Source organism: Cupressus sempervirens, chromosome 7 (genome assembly GCF_028749045.1).
Source record: "Cupressus sempervirens isolate cs-2001-9-10 chromosome 7, ASM2874904v1, whole genome shotgun sequence".
In the NCBI taxonomy this organism is placed as follows: domain Eukaryota; kingdom Viridiplantae; phylum Streptophyta; class Pinopsida; order Cupressales; family Cupressaceae; genus Cupressus; species Cupressus sempervirens.
In genome coordinates this window covers 148,284,709-148,289,990 of record NC_143124.1, presented here as the reverse complement: position 1 = coordinate 148,289,990, position 5,282 = coordinate 148,284,709, and the positions used below count along the sequence as shown (strand labels likewise).

General features: G+C 35.2%; 1 pseudogene; it reads left to right on the top strand.

Moving 5' to 3' along the window:
* Positions 1-4,072: 4,072 nt before the first annotated feature.
* Positions 4,073-4,741, top strand: LOC149545956 (CBL-interacting protein kinase 12-like; annotated as a pseudogene).
* The last annotated feature ends 541 nt before the right edge of the window (positions 4,742-5,282 follow it).

The following is a 5,282-nucleotide window of genomic DNA, read 5'->3' as shown; positions in this document are numbered from 1 at the left end:
ATATCATCCTATCACAAAGATTAAACATAAAAAATTTAGCTAACTGAAAGCAATAGACAGCAAAAAAAAAAATATTAACAAAATGGTAAATAGTACTTACAACCCTCATGATAGTAAATTTGTTTGTATCTATGCAATTTAAATGGTAATCGATTAGCAGTTCTTCCCCTGCACTTATTGATTTTATTGCACAAACAAAAACTTCATTCCCCTCACGCACCTCAAATATGTAATTGGGTTTCTTACTAGTTGAAGAAGGTCGCGTACTATTTATAAAACCTGCAATATTACCTATTGCTTTTGGTCTCCCATCAATTTACATAAAAAATCTTTTGCTTTGATCATTTTCTTTCTGTTGTATATAATTAGCTGATACCCCATACCTATGCATAATTTTTTTATATCAAATAATCCACATCCAATCATTGTAATTATAACATGGATCGACATACTTGAACAATTCAACAACTTTTTTGTAACATACCTTTATCCCATCCATGGAAAATAGGCCCAAACCATGTAATGAGGATGGAACAATGCAATATATCCTCTCATTAACACAAAAATTAGTGTTAATTAGAGGTAGCTCATTGGGTACCCATTCTTTCTCAATGTGTGTGTACCAAAAGGGCACCTTGATGTCTCCTTTGGTCTCATTATCATAAGAACATGACCCCCCATTAGCAAGGAAAAATTGCATGCGTTTATCAAATTTTTTTCTATTCTTTTGACCTCTAGTTGATCTCCCTATTTTAGCTGTACTACATGTAGAGCTTTCATCTACCATTTCCTCATTTCCCTCATTCGATGTAGATAGATTCTACAAGTACCTATTTGGCGGGTCCTGCAATCCATCAAATGGACAGTGAAAGTGACAAATATAAAATGTAGTAAGTTGAAAGTGATTATACAATTATATTTCTATACAGACCTTCTTTGTCTATATATACATTATATGATTATATAATATGTCTATTTATAACATATGTGCTCAATGATAAACAAGAAGAATATAAGAAAATTATGTCTATTTATTGACTTATACCTACTGATCCATGTCACTGTGCACAATCCACAACAAACGGGTCAAATTTCTTGCATATGTTAATCATTTATCTTAAGTTAGCTAAACATTACATGATACACATAAACATGAACAAATTTACATGATACACTTTTGCTACAAATAACTTAGAAGACAACATGAACAATAGGCAACATCGCAAACATGAATAAATTTCTCTTATATATGGAATGCAAGATCATCAATAGAAGAGGTGATGATGTACCTGTAGTCAATTGACTGTTTGCAAAAAGAGTCATAATTAGACACACCATAAACATTGGTAACTATAAATAACATATGTTGTAATGATTAGAAATGAACACAATAAATATGTAATCAAATTTCCTGCACATGTTAATCATTTATCTTAAGTTAGCTAAAAAGTACCTGATACATGTATGCTACAAATAACTTAGAAGACAACATAAACAATATGCAACATTGTAAACATGAAAAAATTTCCCTTATATATGGAATGCAAGATTGTCAACAGAAGGGGTGACAACATTTGTAGTCATTGATTATCTTCTTCATCATCAGCATCATCATCATCATCATCATCATCATCATCACCATCATCACCATCATCATCTCTATCATCATCACCATCATCACCATCATCATCGCCATCATCAACATCGCCATCATCATCATCATCACCATCACCATCATCATCATCATCATCACCATCACCATCATCGTCATCACCATCATCGTCATCACCATCATCATCATCACCATCAGCTTGATCTTCATCATCTGCTTATTCATCATCTTCAATATCTTCTTCTTCCATAACATTATACTTTATCGGCCTTCCTCTTGGATCATGTCTAACAACAAATGACCAACCCTATTTATGTGGAACCTTTGAGTTAAACACTTTCTCGCATTAGCTTGGAAGAACATAGGGCTCATCTCCAATTGGCTCAAATGACCTTGTATTGATAATTGTAAATTCATTATCATGTTGAATAACCATTCTATCTAGATCATTTTGATTTAGTCGTAACCTATGCCATTTGACAACGAATAGAACTACTTTGAAGGCATTAAATTCACACTCAGTTATATCATCCAAGATGCCATAGTATTTATTTTGAGATTGTTGAGGATGTATGTCATTTCTAGATGATATATTAGTGACCTCGAAAACTGCACTTATCCCAGAATCACAAGTTTTCTTTGTGTCATCCAATCTTTTTATGTGAAATTTGTGGCCATGATAGTACATAGCTTTGTGGTGCTTGACTTGCAATTTTTGAAGTGTGTGTAAATTATTTGCATCGTGAGTTAATATGAAACATACGTCGAGTTATGATCATTAATAAATTTCTACGTACCTCTCCACCTCTTAAACCCTTTACTAGATCAACTACCATTGGCATAACATTGGAATCTCCATCATGATGAGCTTTTGTAACCAATGAAGCAACACCTTCCCATGTTAATGAGCAACCATTTTTTTGACATCGTTCAATCCATTCCATCATCCAATCAAGATTGTTCACAATATACAAATGTATTGCATCCCACTCTCGACCACCTGTTTCAAAAAAATACACGAATTAAAAATAACTTATATTGAAGATATATAAGAATTAATTAACTAAAATAACATCTTAGATTTACCTCTCACTTTCCTTGATCTACCTTTGCCCATCAAGTATTCCCCTTTGAATTTGTTAATTGAGTTGGGATCCCAAATACGATATACATGGATCTTTGCTACAAACTTAGGAAGATATTCACTAATGTACACCATGGTCTGGTATACCATATATCCCTCCACCATAGAACCCTCAAGATGTGCTCTCTGTCGAACCAAGCCTTTCAAAAACTTCAAGTGTCTCTCAACCATCCACATTGACCTGGTTGGTACATGTTAGAAGTTGTAATCTTTCCTTGGTGTATTTATAAACCAAGGTTAGACCTCCTTTATTTATTATTATAATATATTAGGATATAAGCCAAGGTATCCTAATATATTTCTTTTTTTTCCTTTTTCCACTACATCTTATTTTGTCATCTAGTGGAATATGTGAAGACAAATATATATTGTAATTTCTAATTTTAGATTATTCCTCCTTAAGAGGAATCTCACACTTGGCCTCACACACTTATGAATGGTGGCATTCATAGACATGGGAGTTACATTCTAACTCCTCTCTCTCATCTCTATTTAAGAGATGACCCTCTTCTCTCATTTAACAATGAGGTTTCTTCCTCTTCTCAATTATTGTATGAGCATTGCTCTCTATCTCTCTCTCTCTCTCTTTTCTTAGGCTTTTCATGCCTCATTCATAATATCACAAGGGGTTTTCTTTGCTTTCCCCTTTCCAAATATCTTGTCTCATGGTGTTGGAGCTTGAAGCTTTCTCTCTCCTATTTCATGGTAATATCTTTTCATGCATTTACTCACTTAGATTCTTTCCTGGCATTGTTTATTTACAGATTTCTTTTTCCATTTCTAACATGGTATCAGAGCAGTTTAATCTTTGTTTTGAGTGTTTGCATGAAGGTACGATTCAAAGGAGACTCTTGAGAGAGATTTCACTAATTTCTTTTTTAATTTTCTTAAGATGGAAGAAATTGAATTTTTTTTGGATTTTGCTGCTTTACCGCCAAACCCGATTAACTTTTGTGTGCTCTAATTTGTGCAGGTTACTTCTTATTTTATATTAGTTTTTCATCTAACCCCCTTTGGCAAGCTTGCCGCCAAAAGGGTTTTCCTATCTAGATATCATTTTTTTTACTCTTGTTTTGATATATTGTTGATAAAGGAATTTTTTTTTTCCAATTCTTCCTATGCCTAAAATGTTGGCTGTGCTTGCAAAGCTCGCAGGTTGTAGAACTATTATTCTTGAGTTTTTTTTTTCTCTCTCTCTCTCTCTACTTTTTAGATTCAGTTGTAACATTTTTTAAAAAAGGAGGCTCATCTCTGCCTTTAGTTGCATCACCCAGAAACCATTGGGTGCAGGGAAGGCTTCAAATCCCTAAATAGCAATGCCTCCAATTCATACCTTTCAACCATCCAAAAAGGATAATTTGAATGATAACAAAAGGTATTTCTAGCAGCTCATCAGCGCAGTGGATTTCTATCACAGCCGAGGGGTTTATCACTGAGATCTCAAGCCGAGAAATCTGTTACTTGACGAAAATGGAGATCTGAAGGTTATCGACTTTGGTCTCAGCGCTTTGCCTGAGCAGTTCTGCCAGGACGGGCTGCTCCATATGACCTGCAGGACGCCTGCCTACGTGACACTCGAGGTGATTGTGAAGAAGGGCTACGATGGCGCAAAGGCCAATATCTGGTCCTGTGGCGTCATCCTGTTCGTTCTCATGGTGGGATATTTTCTATTTCATGACGCCAATCTTATGGTCATGTACAAGAAGATTTACAAAGGGGAATTCAAATGTCCGTCGTGGTTTTCATCTGCGACGGTGAAGCTGATTTCCTGTCTTCTAAATCCTAATCCCAAGGAGCAGATAACAATACCAAGACTAATGGAGGTGAACTGGTTCAAAAAGGGCTTTAAACCCCCGCGGTCGACTGTGCAGGATGATGACAAAATTGACCTCGTCGATGTGGATTACCCCTTTGGATCCTCACCGGAGGAATCAAAGACCAAGCCTACAGAATCCAAGGGAAAAGATCTTCAATTTTTTCATTAGAAATCTAATTTTGTACTCCAGTCTTCGTTGTGAGGCTACGGAATAAAGAAAATACTGCCAAGTCAATGAATTTGTAGCTCCAAAACATATTAAGGTTTTTTCCAGATTGTTTTGAAGTGTCATTTTGCTTTAATTTTCCTTAAAAATGATCATATTTTCTACCGTGGGTGGAGCCTTAGAAATTTTACTATCTTTTGCACCGTTGTTTGGTTGATCATGATCTGTTCCTGTTATGAGATCCTGCAACCATGCCAGCATTGGCCTCCATTGTTGGTACAGACAGCTCGAGTTCCAACAATTGAAGATACAAATGTCATTCGTAGTTAAAATTATTAACATATTTTGTTCAAGCCTTCTGTGATTCCAGGAATCACTCAGTTGGAAAATTTTCCATCTATTGTGCCACAGCTGGAGGTAACGTTTTCTTTTTCCTTTCATGCAAGATTCTTTTCCTTTTTTTAGCTCTTGATAGAAGCATCATTATTGCCTTTTGCCAACCTATTTTTGGCATGTAATCATTCATTGTCAGACAAGTGCAATA